The following is a 19,622-nucleotide window of genomic DNA, read 5'->3' as shown; positions in this document are numbered from 1 at the left end:
ACAAGTGTGGGATTGCTAGAGAGCTTAAGGAAGGTTGTGAAGTGTTGTTTTCTTGTGTGAGCTTGTGTGAGAGAGAGTTCTTGTCTTGGGAGATATACCTCCAAGGGTGAATGCTTAAGAAGCTTGCTGGCTGGACCCTCTTGAGAGGATTCAACGTCAGAACTTTGGTTGTACTCTTCTTTGTTATTGATTAATAATAGATGACTACTATTATGGTTCCATTCTCATTTGTCTTTGTAATGGTTAATGTGAATTACGTCCTTTCTGACTGATGTATAATTGCATTTATTAGGTTTCACGCTTGTGTTTGTGTTTCTCTTCGTGTGTGCAGGTATCTATCTACGGGGATCGTGAAAGATCGTGACCGGCCAAAGCGAAGGAGCGAGAACGACGTCCCTTCATCAAACAGTAGCGTTGGAATCCAAGTAGGTGTTCATTGCCTGCCTTTTATTTGCAATTAGGAACTTGCATAGTAGCATTGACTGATTGTTGCTAGACCCATTCTGGGCTAGTAGGGATCGCCTCTATCCGTAGAGGGGATTTACCTCTCCAACAGTTGCTTTTGTAGATAAGTGGCCAATCAGAAGTCTTGTGCCCACAAGAGTTGAGCACTGTGGTTAACACTGCGATCGGTGGTCGGTTGAGGCAGTCTGCAACATTATTTGTGTTTCCCTTCTTGTACTTGATATTCAAATGGAACTGTTGCATGTATGTGGACCACTTTTGATGGTGATCATTCTGTAACTTCCCTTGCGTCTGTATGAACTGCAGGGGTTGGTGGTATGTGTGGATGACCATTTCCTTCCCCAAAATGTAATGCTTCCATTGTCTGCAGCGCAATGGAATACATCTCTTTGTCATAAGTGGGATACTTCTAGACTATGTCTAAAAGTGGCTCATTGTGATATGCCACCGGATGCCCCTGTTGAGTAAGGACCGCCCCAATAGCATAGCCAGAAGCATCTGTCTCGATCTCAAATGGTTGTTGCAAGTCTGGTAATGTGAGCATTGGTGCAGAGCAGAGGCGATGTTTCAACTCTGTGAATGCCTTCTATTAAGAATCAGACCAAAAGAAATTTTCTTTCACTCCTCCTTTGGTGACTTAACTCAAGGGCTAAGTGATATGAGAGAACCCCAACACGAACCTGCGGTAGAAATTGGCAAGACCCAAAAAGTTGCAGAGCTCTGTCAGAGTGGTTGGGGTGGCTAATCCTGAATGACTTGGATCTTGGCTAGATCCACATGCACCCCCCATTCATCAATAATGTATCCTATATACTGAAATTGGGTCATGCCAAAAGTGCATTTCTCCAAATTGGCACACAACTTGTGTTTCCGCAGTGTTTGGAGAACCTGTCAGATGTGGTGGAGGTGCTCTTCCCAACTCTGGCTGAAGATCAGGATGTCATCCAAGTATACCACTACAAATGAGTTGGTGAATGGTTGTAAGATGTCATCCATCAGCCTCATGAAGGTTGCAGGAGAATTTGTCAACTCGAAAGGCATAGCCAACCATTCTAAAAGGCCCTCCTTGGCTTTGAAGGCAATCTTCCACACATCAGAGGGTTCGATTGGTACCTGGTGATATCCAAACTTCAAGTCAATCTTGCTAAAATATTTTTTCCCCTTGAGTTGGTCCAGAAGGTCATCAATCCATGTGATTGGGTACCTATTCCGGACAGTGATCTTGTTTAGTGCCCAATAGTCAATATAGAGTCTCCAAGTCCCATTCTTCTTCTATACCAACACGACCGAGCTCCCACATGGCATGAACTCATCCAAATGTGACCTTTTTGTAGCAACTCCTGAATTTGCCTCTTAATTTGATCATTCTCTAGAACGAAGCGTTGATAGATTGGTCCATTTGGTAACGACGAAGCTGGGGTCAAATCGATGGAGTGCTTGACCTGACAGTGCAGAGGCACCCCTGCAGGGGAGGTGAAGATGTCCTCGTACTCCTCCATGACCTCGTCCATCTGTTGTTGTCGTGCGGAGGGGCCTTGTTTGGAGGTCGTGGCCACCATCTTCTTCTTTCCTTAAGGGCGTATCATCAGGAAAACAAATTTCTCGGTTTTTGAAATGAGCTTACTGTGTTATTTTGTAGTAACCAGAGAGATGGCAGTAGGCGATGCTACTTCTCATATCCTGTACAACTTATTTCCCAATGTAACAATAACAACACAAGGCCTTGACTCATACAAAACATGTCACTTCCACAAGTATGGTTGGACTAATAATACATCACAAACATCAAGGGGAGAAACGTCACATAATACCTCATCCATGAAGGGCTTGATGTTGTATGGAAGGTGGCATTTTTGGCTCACGCGCAGATCCCATCCTTGGTGAAGCCACCTGATGGTGAAGACCTCTGTTGTAATGAGCTTCTTTTGGCTCCTGTTGTTGACAATGAATTGTAGCGGGGAACCCTTTACCCACATCTGGGAGTGGAAGAGACGCTCCTCCTCCTTTGGATCTTAGGGTTCCTCTTTCTAGATCTTTCTTGTGGCAACGGTGGCATTGGGCTTTGCATCAATAATATGCTTCCCTTTATCATTCCCCTTGTTGGGTTTTGACTCAAATTTGGTACATGCATCTGATTCTGAAGCCTTCAGCTCGGCCACCAGTGACTTCTTGGCCTGACACTCACTTGTGTTGTGGGTGGAGCTCTTATGAAAATCACACCACTTTCCCGTGTCCTTCTTCAGCTTTGCATTGTTGTCCTTTGCTTGTGGCCTTGGTGGGTTGTCCTCGGCTGTCCCGTCTTGGCTTTGTCCTTTGTTCTACGGTTTGCAGGCACCTTTCCCTTGCTTCAGATTCGCAGATCCAAAGTCTCACTTCTTCTGTTTAAACTTCTGCTCGATCTTGACAGTGTATCGATACGTCATTTTGAGCGAGGAGATGTCCAGGAACTCCATCTCGTCATGGATGTATCTATGTAGGTAGTCACGGTACTTGAGTACCAAATGTTTCTCAGAATCCTTGATACCCAACTTCGTGCGAAGGGTATGAAAAACATTGGTAAACTCTGGCACATCTTGGTCCCTTCCCTGCCGCAGCGTGGTCCACTTTATGTATTTGTCCTCGTAGCTCTCGACAGGGTAGTACTACTCCTTGATGGCATCCCAGAATGAATTCCAAGTGGGAGCAACTGAAAATAGTGAGGTCATACTTTCATCCTTCTGCTCACAATAGGTTTCCCACCAGTCCTTGACATGGGGAGTAGCTTTGAGAAGAGAAAAGGTAATCTTTTCTCAGCTAGAAAAATCATGAATAGAAAAATATCCTTCTAGTATATTCAACCATTTATCTACGACGTCTGCATCTATTTGGCCCTCAAATATGGGAATGTCAAAGTTTACTTGTACCTTAAAAGGTGTGGAGCCTCTAGAGTGGTTGTTGGATGTGGATGCGTCACTGGTGGGCAACCGTTGAAGGATCTGGGCAAAGTTATCCATCATTGCATTCCTTTGTTTCTCAAGGGCCTCCTTGAGAAATATTTTGATAGGATCTCCTGCTCCCTCATCTTTCTTTTCTTCCCCCATGGGAGGCCATCAGGATTTACGAGGCTGGTCTTGCAAAGGTTCAACCAGTTCGAGCCCTAACTCCTTGTATCCCGACCTCATTGGGGACATACAAAGAAAAACAGAGAAAGAGAATATTGCTCTGATGCCACTAATCAAAATTTAAATAGGAACGCAACAAATTACAGATATAACCATAAATACAGAGATGCAGTAGAAATAACACTTCCTTTCATTAATATCAAATAATGAAATATGCTTACAAATAGAATGGAAATGAGACTAGCTCGGGCGATGGTAGCTTATCTCTGAGAAGAGATGTGGTGGCTACATGCCTCTGAACTGAGTTACAATGAGGCTCAAGGGCCTTTTTATTATTGAACAATAAGAGAAAACCCTAAACAACCAAAATCCTAACCCGAGGAGATGTAACACTAAGAGTTTATGGGCCTCGTTGGGGTTAGTTGGGCAGCCAACTTCCCGGGGTCATAACTTGGTCATATTATCTTTGTTTGACGCGCATGATACCTCGTTGGAAAGATCTACCCGAGGACTACAACTAAAAAAGTGATTTCAATGTAATCACCTAAAGGAATATTGCCAAAAAGACATTTTTTAGGGCCTCAAGATGGCTCTAGATGTTTAGGACCTGAAAAACTGCCAAAAATAGTAAATTGTGCTACAATTAAGAAAACTAAAAAACTGAAAGAAACAATGGTGGTGGTCCAAGTGGAACAAGTGGGTGTCCACCAATATCCACCTGGATTAGCATTGGTCATATCGCTCGCATCTCCGTGCGTGAAGGAGGTTCAGTACAATTGGGCCAAGTATCTTTGTCAGGAGTTCCTCACGAACTGTCATGAGGCCCAGGAGGAGAGCATGCCAATTCATTATGCTTGGTTGTTGATGTCAATTATTTTGGTTGCTTGGAGATTATGGAGGATAGCCAGTTTCCTCCACACAAAGAAGAATTGCTCGAGGCATCGTTGTTTGCCTCGTTATGGGCCTCTAAAGATCGAAAGCGTGTTAAGGAGACAAAGCTCTTTTAGGTGTTGACGGAGATGCACATGCACATGGTGGTTAACCAGTGGCCAAGGTTGTCTCCCACCTTGTACGTGAAGCTATCGACTTATGCAGAATCCAAAGCCAATTTTCATAGAGTCTCGATCAAAGCGCACAAAGATCCTAATCAGAAATGGCACGCATTGCCTTATATGGTGACGGATACAGATATCCAGGAGGTTGTGGGGCTTTGGCCTATAGAATGGTGCATGCCTACGGAGTTAAATGCAGGAACAAGCACAGGTGGAGAAATCTTTGTTGCGCAGAAGAGGAATGACGTCACTCAAAAAGTTGCGCGCACATTGGTTGTGAAAAAGAGGAAGGAGCCTACTACGACAGTTGTAGAGAAGGCTCGTATGGAGAAGGAGCACGCTGACAAAGAGTGAACAGAAGGATGAAAAGGATAGAGAAAAGTTTTGTTCCCACCATGATGAGAAAGAGATGTCAGAGCAAGGAGGGGGTGGCGGTGAGGATCAAACCACTCATTTCATCCTGAAGAAGTGCACACAGGAGCAACAAAGTGGGCAGCGAAAGAAACAGAAGTCTGATAAGCAGACGCATGTTGATCCTATGGTACTAACAGAGGCCTATCTCGATGAGATCGACAACAAAATTTGGGACAAAACGACAGAGGTGTTGCAACAATTCGAGCAGCAATACATGTAGACGCTTGGGGGCACCCAGAAGGATTTGCGTGAGCTTTAAATCCAAACGAATAGAATTCAGGCAGATGTCAGGAAGGCGAGCGGTGTGCAGGCAAGCCTGACATAGGGCAGGAGTGCAGTATCAAAGATTGACTGGCCTCAAGACGTCAGAGTCTTTCCTTTGCTTGAAAGGTCATCCAACATGGAGTTGAATGAGCATCGCGTGGTGCTTCACACAGTGAAAAACATGGGGCTGAACCTTGCCACGCTACCACTTGAGTCCTTTCATGCGCTCCATCAGGGGGTCAGTGATGAGATCAATATCAGAGAACAATGGGCACTCACTGACATCAGTGATTTAAAAGTCAACAATTAACAGCTTTTCATAGAAAAGACTCAGGCCCTTAAGGAGCAGGAGGAGTTGCACACACAACATCAGAACCTGGTTATAGCGATCGAGAAGGCCTACAAATCTGTACTTGAGTTGGGTATCCCTGATGATGCAGAGGCCTCAACCAAGGTAAGGAAATTAGCTGATGCAATGCGCACTTCGAAGGAAAAGGTTGAAAAGGTGACTCTCAACCTCAGGATGTAGATAGCTGAGCTACAATTGAAGTTGCAACTGATCAAGCCGCCAAAGGTTCGGGAATAAAGGAACATGACAATTAAAGAATCCATGGCTCAACTAAACATCATCATTCAAGGGTGCGACAAGCTCTTCACTCAGGCACTGGGCCTCTGTGATAGATTGCAGGAGGATCCTACGCTGCAATAGTTGATCACGGAACTTAGGGAAGTGCAGCAACAGTACGATGAACTCAACACAACAACACGGAAATTAACACCAGTCCATGTTTCGTGCACCTACAGGAAGGTAAAGCAAAATTGCTGCAAATACAGGAATTGCAGAAGAAGAAGTTTGTGCTCAGCGCACAACTTGAGCCTTGGACAGAGGAAGCCAGCCAATTCTCACAAACCATTCTTGAGAAGCTGAAGGCTATGCAACAGACACAAAGGACTATGCAGCTGACAGTAGATGGGCCAACCACAGAGAAACTGGTCCAGGAGGTGCAGCAAGCAGTAGAACAAAGTACAACGAAGCTACAAGCATTGACTAAAGTATTCAGCGAACTCCGCTAGAAAGTGGAACAACCAGTTGAGTGACTCGAGGGCGAGTCACGATCTTTGTGTTGGGGGCATGTTGGGATGGGCTCCCCTAGGTTATTTTGGGGTTAATAAAGCCAAATTTTGTATAGAATTTTGTAAAAGATGTAATGTCTCCGCGATTTGTGGATGTGGAGTGCGTAGATGAATAAGAGCCAAAGGGGCTTAGCCCCTTGTTTTAAGTAAAGTTTTGAGTCAGTTTTGATATTCACCCATGGTCCACAGACCATGGAATTGTATGAAAACTCTATAAATAGTTGAGTGTTAGTGAAAGGAAAAAGTAACAGAGATAAATAATTGGGTTCATTGAAGAGCCTTGGGAAAGGGCTAAGGCAGGAAGGCTCTACTTCTTGCACTTAGGTAGAGAAAGGAAGGCTTTGCAGCTGAGTGTGCGGAGGCCTAGGTAGATTCTGTAGCTGAGTGCATGAACCCCCGCAGCTATGTGCGCAGGGTAGTTTGAGTCTGTAATCAGTGAATTGAAGATCAATAAAGACAATTTTCCGAAGAATTATTGAGTATTTATGTTCATATTTATTTATGTTATATGTTGCCGATGAATGACATGTTTTAAGAAATAATTATTAAATACTATGTGAATGTCTTGAATTTGTCTTAATGATGTATGAAATGAATGCTTAAGCACTTCCGCGAAGATTCTAGTGGTTCCTTTTATGTTTTTTGACGAATTAAGTAGATCTGTGTGAACTCCAATTTAGGATTGCTTTCTGATGCACGTAAGTAGGTAAATTGACTATTAAAGGTCTGCAAGGACTGATCGTGGACCTTCGCGAAGGTCTAAAGGTTGTTGTAGCTGAGTTAAAGTGACATGCCCTAGGAGACTATCGATCTACCCGAAGGCAGATCCAAGGCGTTGGAAGACATCACACTAGTCTCTGGATGCATAAACATGGTTCTTGCAACCCCCATAACAATTCTGGTAAGACTGCAGCCTGCGCTACGCGGGTTGTTTCCGAAAGGGCCAGTGGTGTAGCATTTTGTTGGTTGGCACAACTAACTCTGAACCTGGGTCAGGAACCCCTATGCCAATAGACCAATTGTGAGTTCAACTTGTTCAAACTGCACAATTGGCTCAAGAAAACATTTCTAGACTAGAGTGATGAAATCAACCTCTGGGAATCCCTCTTGCCACAATTCATGTTTCCCTAGACTCACCCTTTCCCAGATTTTGTTTTATGGTGTCAAGCCAAGTATCTCCCTAGCCAAAGAACCATTGTGGCCCATAATGGAGGCATTCTGTTTACTATAACCTCAGAGTCAATTAACCTGATGCTTCAAGTCCCCCAAAATGATTCTTTGAGCCCTTTCTCTGTAGATTCCCTCATGGAACTCTACCAAAAGCTAACCTTCCCTCGAAGAGCCAAAATATTTGAAATTTTCTTGCCAGAAGATGTCCAGCTTCCAAAGAAGAATCCACCATATCCAACCTCCATGTTTCTAGAAAATACCAAGCAAATTGTCTCATTAGTATCTTGTCTCCTAGGGTATCAATCAGATCAATGGGTGGATGAACCTATCCTAGGTTTTATGTCCATCTTTTCCACAAAATAAAAACCTTCTCTAATGTTTAATTCAACCAATTCCTTGCAAACAACATCCATGAGAAATTTCTCAAGATTACCACAGAAGGAATGTTTAAACATGCATCAGTGATAGTTTATATGTTTTTATTTTACCAAGCAGAAAGATTCCCAATTGCTTTTCAGAAACTAGATGAACAAGGCAATGCACAATCAGACATCCAGTGGACCTCTTTGGTGCGAAAGAATTCGAATGGTTTCAATTTCAGTGACTTCATAGACTAGTTCATTTATAAAGTTGCTTGTCTTCTTAACAATAATGTGGAACCTAGAATAGCTTCTGAGATAAAAAGAACCTTACACCTCAGTGAACAAGTTAAAACAGGAGATTGGTACTTGTACTAGAACAACACAGAAATTAGAGTGCATGGCTATGAGCTTCCACCATACAAACTACCAAAATATGTTCCTATGAGGATTTTCTCATGGAATATGTAAGGCAAATGATCAATATGGATGACTTGCACTTTGTTTCAGCTAAAAAGAAGGCATAGTAAAAGATCAAGACACGGGTGGGACCATTCATATGCAATAGCAGAGTAACAAGCAATGAGGCAGATGCACTTCTCAAACAAATGAACTTCCAATTAAGCTTTACTTGGTCATATGACCCCTTCGACATCATTTCCAGTTTAAGAGTGGAACAGAAGACCACTCCTTACACTCACACTCCCAGGCCAGAAATTGAAAAAATCATGAACCAGGATTAGTGGGAGGAGAACACTCTGCAAGAAGCTGAAGAATAGGTTTTGTCTACAACCACTTCACAGACTCTAGTACCTCAAGAGAAGCATGACAAAAGGCCAAGAGAAGAAGAGTCTCCTGCAGTAACAGAAATTGGAGCCAAGGAATTCCTAATATATAAAAAGAAGCAGAAAACTAATTCAAAACCAGTTTTCATGCAGGATGATGAAGAATAGGCTACTATAGTTTTGATAGGTCCACATGTTTCTACGAGACTAGAAAACATTTTTGCAGGTACAAGACAAGAAGATATTTTTGTAGGCTCTCCATCTTCCTCAACCTCACAAGATCCTCCAAATTCAGCACAGACAACAGAGTTGGCTCAAGGCCAAACAGAGCCAAATATTTTTGCTAAGTACAAAGCAATCAAGAAGAAAAATGAGATGCTAAAGGCCAGTACATATACTCAATTCTGGAAACAAATTTTTTCTTCCCAACACAGGCTTATGTCAACCTTTGATACTGAAGAGGGAAGAATGCAAATGGATTTTCTACAAGCACAAGTTCCATTCCCAAAATCACCAGAAGGCTACAAGAAGACAATTTTCTCCTTTGACGCTAATCAAATCCATCTGATTAATCAGATGGATATGCATAAACAAACTGGAGAGATGTTATTCTCCACATTGACTAATATTGCCATGACATCTTCAAAACTGCAGGCCTCCATCAACAACATACAGTCACAGTTGAAGCTGGAGAAGATCTCATCTTTGGCAAAGGATACTAGAATTAAATCACTAGAGGACTTAGTCATTAAGCTAGGTTATGACCCCAGTGATGTAAAGGCAGTAGAGGAGATTGTGAGAAAAAAAAATGTAGATATAGCAGCTCTGAAGAAACAACTCAAGTTGCCATCTACAAAGGATCCACAGACCAAGGAAATGGGAGAACTGGAAAAGAAAAAGGAAGACATGTTCAAGATAATAATTGAACAGAATGTCCAGATCAGAGAAATGGAGGTGGAACTAGAAAAATTGCTCAAGGAGAAAGAGCAGTCCTCACAGTTGGCTATAGTTCCACTAACTGCAATGCCTATTTCAGTCACAGGAATAGTAGAGGCTTCTACATCGACAACAACACCAACACAAACCACAGATTCTTCCAACGAATTCATTAAAGCCATGCATGATATGTCCCATCAGGGAAAAGAAATTGAGAAGTTAAAAGATCAGCTAAAGAATTTACAGGAACAGAAATTGAATATAGACAAATTTTATGTAGCAGAATTACAAAAAACTCACAAGCTTATTCACAGAATAGAGTTTTTAGAGAGTGAGTCGGTAATGGCTCAAACTTTAGCTAAATCCAAAGAAAACATATCGGTGAATATCAATCAGGCCATAACAAAAAATTGGCCATTAATTCAAATCATCTTTGAACAGGAAGAGTTGATGTAGAGATCAAAAACAGTGATAGAGGAGGTAAGAGAAATTTTGGGAGAGAAACTGAGTGAAGCAACAACCTTAATCAAAGTTTTGAATTCTAAAACTAAGGAAGAACTAGAGGAGCTTCATATTACAGACAGAACAGAAACCATTTTGGAGATAAAGAAAGTTTTACAGAAGAGGAACCTTATGATACAACTAGAGAATAAGTATCAGACTCTGGAAACTGTTATTTAGAGGTTTCATACCAGGTGCAATTTACTGAATCAGAGAGGGCTACCAGGATTGGTAGAAATGGATGATAGATTGATCAGTTTGAGTGACTATAGCCACAAACTTTTTACTATTGCCCAAGATAAGTCTAAGTTTGCAGGGGTAAAAGGAAGTATTACAGGAAAAGCTTTCCTAGAGGCTTTAGATTTTGATTTGATCATTAAACATGAGATCAAACACATTTTCATCAACAAGCCTACATTTGAGAAATATACTGAAGTTGATGAAACATATAGAAATCTAATAAAAATTTATGTCCCTAATGAAGCTCGATGGGATCATTTGTGTGAATTACTTGAGTGAAACATGTTTCATCTCAGACAGCGATGAAGCACATTTTTGGGACCCGTCACCAACAACCATCCTCGACAATAGTGCCAGCAACTCCAACAGTTCAAAATTCCTAAATTTTTGTACTATTTGTGTAATCAGTTTTAGATATTTTAGGATTTTGTCTTGATCTTTTAAAACCAATATATTTTGTAATTATTTCTATAAATACTTCATAATTCAAAGTAGTAAGGGTTGGTGTTTATGTAAAAGAAAGGGACCATTGATGTAAAGTTGTTCCAAAAATTTCCAATGGACACATTTCAATAATACATAAGCTCTTACAGGATTCATGTGTCAGATTGTTGGTGAAGTGATATTCTCCTTTGATGATGTGTTTTCCCTTTCTTTGTAATTTCGTATGTGTTTTCTAATCTATTTTGTTCAAAGAAAATTATGAATTTGAATTTGTTTAAGTACACTCAGTTCTGTCTTTTGAACAATTCCAATGTTTTCTACTGAAGTTAAGCAATATAATTCTTCTTTGCTCTCTGTTTAATGGACACTTAATAATTTCTTATTTTTCCATCTCATAAAGCATACAAGATCCAATAAATCTGCCTACCTGCCCTGTTAGATCTGTCTGTCAATGCTGAAATAAATCCATTTGAAGTAAATTGACTCCATTGCCCAATGGCATATTCTTATATTATCAACCAAACAACCAAACCAAATCAAAAACCAAACTATTGAAATTTCATAACTAGCCTAATATCTCAATATAAACAAATCTAAATCTGAAAGAGAGATCTCTCTCTGAAGCTAGCAGGGATAGATCCCAACTTCCAAAGTGGTTTTTTGGTTACCTTTGTATTTCTTTCCTAGCCTTAGAAAATACAAAGTGCTAACAAGTTCTCTAATATACCTGGTAAATACAAGACCTAATATATGTTTTGGTGTGAATTTTCTTAGTCAATTTCAATTGGAGTCTCGTCATGACCATTGGATAGTTTCCAAGCATATTTTGAGATATCTACATGGCACTATACATCACAGCCTAAAGTATGATGGAAAGGAAGTCAAATTAACATGTTTTACTAATTCCTATCGGGGTGGCAGTGACAATGATGGAAGAAGCACTACAAGTGGATGCTTTATATTTGGATCTGTTGTGATTTCATGAATGAGTAGAAAACAAGATCATGTTGCATTAAGTAGTGCTGAAGCAGAATACATTGTTGCATGTGAAGTAGGAAAGGAAGTTGTGTGTTTAAGAAAACTTTTGTCAGATTTGTTTGGGAAACCTCTAGATCCTACTGTGATAAATAGTGATAATCAAATCAGCATCAAGATGTTTGAAGATCTCATATTCCATGTAAGGACAAATCATATCAACAACAAGTACCACTACATTAGGAGCCTGGTATAAGATGGGGTCGTAAAGCTACAATATATTTTGATAAATGAACATGTAGCTGATATATATTGACGAAGTCTCTTTTGAATAAGAAGTTTGAATATTTTAGAAGCATGCTTGGGTTGGTCAATGTTACATATTTAGTTGATAGAGAGAGATGAAGCATCTAATGGTGGATGCTTTGGAGGACATTTGGTCTACCTGTGTCTTGATGTCTAGATCCCGAAGAGGGAGGGTGGCATTGGTCTTGGAGCTATGACCTTGGATGCGCACCTAGATCCCTGGGTTGATAGTTAGTTAGTAAGCCTAATGGTACCTAGACTAACTGAAAGCTTTAGTCCATCTTGGTCCCACCCGGATAGATTACCCTGGTCAGGAATCTAGTCCGTAGCACTGAGTGTGTTAGAACTCTTCATAGTTCATGTCATTTTGAAACCTTCCATGTACTTGTATCTATGTGTAAAATGTAATTATGAATAGCTTTCTAGTTAAGAGGGAGTGTTGAAGAATGTAACTAGCTTTGGTCTTCATAATTTTACTTGTCAAAAGGAAATTTTATTATTAAATAAATGACTTATTAAAGCATGGGTTTCATGTTTGTGTCAATGTTTTCTAGGTCAAAGTCCCCATTAAGGACTTCTAGGTTTTGTCTTGAGTCATTAGATTCATTGTCATTATTATTAAACCCTTATTGGGATTTTGTATCATGTAAAAAGAATTATTTTTAATTCAAAAAGGTAATTTGTCGCCTCTGCACCAAGTCGGCCCTGCCCTCAACATGTCAGCTTGGGTTAGGGAAATTTGACCTCACAAGAAGCCTATATATTGAGCAGTTTGACTTCATTTGGAGAGCATCATCAACAAGTTTGATCTCTAAGAAGCAGTAGCTGGAAAAGAGTGTGAAGTTGAAGGAGAAGAAGGAGAGAAGATGGGAAGAGGAAAATCGAGTTTTTGGGCTACCTTTCTCTCACACATGTGAAGATATTGAGTTGAAGCTGGGGCTGAAATTTTGTCTTTGTTGCAATGTCAAATTTCTGAAGCTGGGGGCCAAAAATATGATGTTGCGGTCGAAATTATGATCGAAAGTTACACCTTGAAGCATTGATACTTGGAAGGTTGAGAAAAGGAAATATACAAGGAGGAAGGGCTGACTTGGTGGTTGGAGGAGGTCTTTGTCTAGGTTTAAGGATTATGGAAGTGTCTCATCTTGAATTGAATTACTGAAAGAAGAGTTCTTGACTAGGTTTTCCCCATATAGGGGTTTTTCGCTGGTTGTGCGCCTACATCTTGTGTCTCTTGTTCTTGTGATATTCACACATACATAATTTGGTAATTGCTTGATGAAAGATAAACTAATAAAGAAGTAAAAGAGGCCAACGTAATTCACAAGTAATTATCAAGAAAGAGTAATCAAACCCTAATATCTACTAGCATTGATTTCTCAACAAAAACGAGGGTAATAATGAATTTGATCCAGATTTAAACAGGAATGCAACAAATTACAGAGATAACCATAAAAACAGAGATGCAGTGGAAATAATACTTCATTTCATTAATGTAAAATATTGAAATATGTTTACAAACAACAATGGAAATAAATCAGCTAGGGCGATGGTAGCTTATCTCTGAGAAGAGATGTGGCGGCTACATGCCCCTGAACTGTGTTACAATGAGGCTCGAAGGCCTATTTATTGTTGAGAAACAATGGAAAACCCTAAGCATCCAAAGACCTAACCCTAGAAGATGAAACACCAAATTGTGGGCCCCGTTTGGGTAAATTGGTACATAACCTTCCTGGGGTCATAACTTTGGCATATGATCTCCATTTGACGCGCACAATATCTCGTTAGAAATATCTATCCAAGAACTACAACTTTGGGAAGAGAAACATAGGTCTATGGACCCCTGTTGCTCCCAGTTTTCCCAAAACACGTCGTTTAGGGCCTCAAAATGGCTCCGGAAGTTCAGGACCCGAAAAACTGCTAAAAATAGTAAATTGTGCTTCAATTAAGGAAACTGAAAAGCTGAAAGAAACAATAGTGGGGATCCAAGTGGACTTGGCAGGTGGCCACCAATATCCACCTGGATCATTCCTCCCCCCTTAGGAAGCAATGGTCCCCATTGCGTTGAGTTCCTCCATGAGATGAGGAAACTTTTGCTGAACTTGGTCCCTGGTGAGCCACTTGCCCTCGTGAAGGATTTGGCCTGCTTTGACAACTCGATACAATTCGATATTCTTTTGGCGAGTTTGCTTGATCTATGTGTCCATTATCCGATCAGTTGCAGCTTGTTCCATGCAATCTGGATTTAACTCTATGGGTGTGAGTTGTTCTGCAATGTCGGATGTGTAAAGTAATGGTGGAAAGTATGGCCAAAGGCGATCCACATTGAATACTGGGTGCAGGCCAAGGAATGGGGGAATGTTGAGCCCAAATGCATTGTCTCCCACAGCCTTGGTAATGGTGTAAGGACCATATCAGAGTGGTCTGAGTTTCCGATAGGCTCCGGTAAGGCGTTCCTTTCACAAATGCAACCAGACTTTGTCGCCCACCTGAAACTTGTGTGGCACCCAACGTTGATCATGTCATTGCTTGTACTTGGAATTTGATTTCTCCAAAATGTCGTGGACCTGCTGGAGAATATGTTGGATGTGCTCAATGAAGTTGGTTGCCTTATTTGTTTTGGACTGGACATGAGCCGAATCTGCGTGAGTAGCTGCAAATGGCATGGCCACATCAATGGGACATAGTGGATAGAATCCCAATCCCACCTGAAAAGGGTTGTGGCCAGTCAAGCTATGAAGAGCCCAGTTGTAGCTATGTTGAACATAAGGGAGGCTCTCGTCCCATGTGACTGGATGCTTTGAGTTGTACATGCACAGAATGTGTACAATCATCCTATGGATAACCTCTGTTTGGCCATCAGTTTGAGGATGGAAGGTTGTGGACTTAGTGAGTTTGGTGTCCAGCATCGACTAGAGACTAGACCAAAATGTACTGAGGAACCTGCTATCCCGATATGAGATAATAGATTGTGGGATCCCAAAGTGTACCCACACTCGTTCAAAGAAGAGATTAGCAGTGGCTTCTGCTGTGATATTCTTCTTGCAGGCTGCCATAATGGCCATCTTCGAGAACCTGTCAATGACCACAAAAACACAGTCATTTCCATGCTTAGTGGAAGGAAGGCCTGACATGTAACCCATGGAGATGGATTCCCAAGGTTGACTAGGGGTAGGCAGCGGGGTATAGAGGCCTTGCTTCTTGATGGTCAGTTTGGCAATTGCGTGGGCAGTGCATGATCTGATGTACTTCTCGACATCTTGTCGAAGATTCGGCCAATTGAAATACCTCTGCAGTACTGCCCCCATTTTCTCGACCCCGTGGGATCGGGTACCTATTACGGACAGTGATCTTGTTCAGTGCCTGATAGTCTCCGAGTCCCATCCTTCTTCTATACCAACACGATCGGGCTCCCACAAGGCGATGAACTCAAACAGATGTGACCTTTCTGCAGCAGCTCCTGAATCTGCCTCTTGATTTCATCGTTCTCCATAACGGAGCATCGATAGATTGGTCCATTGGGCAACGGCACACCTGGGGTCAGAACGATGGAGTGCTTGACCTGACAATGCAGAGGAACCCCTGCTGTAGTTGTCATGCGGAGGGGCCCTATCTGGAGGTCGTGGCCACCGTCTTCTTCTTTCCTTGAGGGCATATCATCAGGAAAACAAATTTCCTGATTTTGAAAATGAGCTTACTGCATTGTTTTGCAGTAACTAAAGAGATGGCGGCAGGCGGTGCTACCTTCTATATCCTGTACAACTTATTTCCCAAAGTAACAATAACAACACAGGGCCTTGATTCATACACAGCATGTCGCTTCCACAAGTATGGTTGTCCTAATAATACATCACAAACTTCAAGGGGAGAAATGTCACACAATACCTCATCTATGAAGGGCTTGATGTTGTATGGAAGGCGACATTGCTGGCTCACGCAAAAATCCCTTCCTTGGTGAAGCCACCCGATGGTGTACAGTTGTGGATGTGTTGTGGTCGGTAAGCCCAATCGCTTCACGACCTCTGCTGAAATTAGGTTCTTTTGGCTCCCGCTGTCAACAATGAACTGAATTGGGGGGGCCTTTACCCACATCTAGGAATGGAAGAGACGCTCCTCCTCCTCTGGACCTTCGAGTTCCTCCTTTTGTATCTTAGTGGTGGCAACGGTGGCGTTGGGCTCTGCATCAATAATCTGCTTCCCTTTGTCATTCCCCTTGTCGAGTTCTGACTCAGAGTCGGAACATGCATCTGATTCTAAAACCTTTAGCTCGGCCACCAGTGACTACTTGGCCCGACACTCACTTGTGTTGTGAGTGGAGCTCTTATGGAACTCACACCACTTTCCCGTGTCCTTTTTCAGCTTCACGGTGTTGTTCTTTGCTTGCAGCTTTGGTAGGTTGTCTTGGGCCGCCCCACCTTGGCTTTGTCCTTTGTTCTACGGTTTGGGGGCACCTTTCCCTTGCTTCAGATTCACAGATCCAAAGTCTCGCTTCTTCTGTTTAAACTTTTTCTCGACCTTGACGACATATCGGTATGTCGTGCTGAGCGAGGGGATGTTCAGGAATTATATTTCTTCCTGGATGTACTTGTGCAGGCAGCCGCGATATTTGAGTACCAAATGCTGCTCTAAATCCTTGATACCCAACTTTGTGCGAAGGGTATGGAAAATATTGGTAAACTCTGGCACGTCTTGGTCCCTCCCCTACCGCAGTGTGGTCCACTTTATGTATTGATCCTCATAGCTTCTGACAGGGTAGTACTGCTCCTTGATGGCATACCCAGAATGAATCCCAAGTGAGTGTGATTGAAAATAGAGAGCCTGTACTTTCATCCTTATGCTTGTAGTAGGTTTCCCACCAGTCCTTGATGTGGGGGGCTGCTTTGAGAAGAGCGAAAATAATATTTTCCCAACTAGAAAAATCATAAACAGAAAAAATAACCCTCTAGTAGATTTAACCATTTATCGACAACGTCTGCGTCTATCTGACCCTCGAATACGGGGATTTCAAAATTAACTTGTACCTTAAAAGGTGTGGCGTTTCCAGAGTAGCTGTTGGAAGCCGATGCGTCGCCCCTGGGTAGCCACTGAAGGATCTGGGAAAAGTTGTCCATCTTCGCATTCCTTTGTCGCTCAAGGGCTTCTTCGAGCAAGATTTTCATAGGATCTTCTACCCCCTTGTCTTTCTTTTCATCCACCATGGGAGGCCGTCGGGATTTGCGAGGCTGGTCTTGCAAAGGTTCAACCAGTTCAAGCCCTAACTCCTTATATCTCGACCTCGTTGGGGACATGCAATGAAAAACAAAGAAAAGCAGACCGCTCTGATACCACTGATCCGGATTTAAACAGGAATGCAACAAATTACAGAGATAACCATAAAAACAGAGATGTAGCAGAAATAATACTTCATTTCATTGATGTAAAATACTGAAATATGCTTACAAACAACAATGGAAATAAACCAGTTAGGGCGATGGTAGCTTATCTTTGAGAAGAGATGTGGCGGCTACATGCCTCTGAACTGTGTTACAATGAGGCTCGAAGGCCTATTTATTGTTGAGAAGCAATGGAAAACCCTAAACATCCAAAGACCTAACCCTAGAAGATGAAACGCCAAACTGTGGGCCCTATTTGGGTAAATTGGTACATCAACTTCCCGGGGTCGTAACTTTGGCATATGATCTTCGTTTGACGCGCACAATATCTCGTTAGAAAGATCTATCCGAGAACTGCAACTTTGGGAAGAGAAACATGGGTCAAAGTTTTCCCAAAAAAAAAGTCATTAAGGGCCTCAAAACTGCTTCGGAAGTTCAGGACCCGAAAAACTGCTAAAAATAGTATACTGTGCTACAATTAAGGAAACTGAAAAGCTGAAAGAAACAATGGTGGGGGTCCAAGTGGACTTGGCAGGTGGCCACCAATATCCACCTAGATCAGAATTAATGGCAACATGTACAACTAAGGATTTGATGGTACAATCAATTAAAGATTTTCTGGTACACATGTAACCATTGCAAAATAAGGGTTGAACCAATCAAATTTGAAATAAATATATTAAAAATATTATCAAAAAATAATAAAATTCAATTTCTAGTGTTAAACTATGGAGAAAGGTGTAAATTTTTTTGGTTCAAGAAAATTAATTGTTAGTCAAGCAAAAAACTCAACACGATATATCCAACCTGCGTTAGGTATATCTATATATATATATATATATATATATATGGAGTTATATAATTTTATGCATTAAGAATTATACTTGAGATTGTATTAGATTCTATGCATATAAACAAATATTATAGAGAATGACTTTTTTAATAAACAAACAATTTAAATATAATATTCATATAAGCTAGAATTTGAAGAACATGATTAATAATTTTAAACAATTACATATTGGTAAGTAAGAAGAAGTAATAATGCAAATTCTTGTACTTGCTTTGATATACATCTCAAATCACCTTTTTCTAAGATTATAAGACTATTTAATGCCATATACAAGCTTCATTAGGTTGATGATTGTCCCAAGTGTAAAGGTAATTATAATATAAGTCACTACTCTTCTTTTATTATAGTGGTCATAACTCTACCTATATTAATGATGACGCACGTTGGGGCAGCATATTTAAGCATAAGTTCATTTTTTGCCATTGACACTCTCTTAAGTGTTATTTCTATTTTTATTATTTATAATCGCTTCATGTTATCATCTAAATTTTGTTCACCAATGCCATTTAAGTTATTGTATCTTAAAACACCACAAATCATCATATATATCACATAATACAATCAAATGCATGATTTATAGGCCTTTATGTGCAATCATGCATATTCAAACCTTCAGTTGGTTGTTTACATTATTGCATGGGCTATCTCCCTAAACTTGCACCATTGCACTTAAAAGTATTTCATACTCGTTGAACCTTGCCAATTCGGGCTTTAAGGATTTCCACATCTCATAAATGCCAAAGGAGAACTTGGAAACTATGGGTGGTTGAATTTAGGCTTAGTTATAACTCCCATCATAAATATACAACATTTGGCCCTTCTTTAGGTCAAATCAGGCACATGCATACCCATACTTGAGTGTGGGCATTCCCACTGGAACTAGTTTAGCGTGCATCTCATATTTAGTTTATGAATAGACACCACAAACATGCACTTATAGGAAGAATTGAGAGTATGTTATGTTGGTGGATTGAAGCCAAAAAATGGGAAGTGAAATGCCTCTTGTCCATTATCCAATGAGTTTACTTAACCTTATGTTGGCCATTTTCCCCTCCAAAGTGATCATTCGCAAGGGGAAGCGTTGCCTATTTGTATTGAGAGATTGATATTGAGCCCTATTAAAGGTTAAAAATGTCATTCCGTTAAGGAAAATAAAGCCCACTTACTACAAGTTGAGCCCTAGGGGATATGGTTAAGTTGTTATTGCAATTTTTTATTGGAATAAAATGAAATTCTTCTCTCTACCACCAA

Source organism: Pinus tabuliformis, chromosome 4_2 (assembly GCF_031772625.1).
Source record: "Pinus tabuliformis cultivar Carrire ecotype Pingquan chromosome 4_2, CPIR1, whole genome shotgun sequence".
In the NCBI taxonomy this organism is placed as follows: domain Eukaryota; kingdom Viridiplantae; phylum Streptophyta; class Pinopsida; order Pinales; family Pinaceae; genus Pinus; species Pinus tabuliformis.
The sequence above is the reverse complement of the archived record's forward strand: the minus strand, read 5'-3'. Positions refer to the sequence as shown.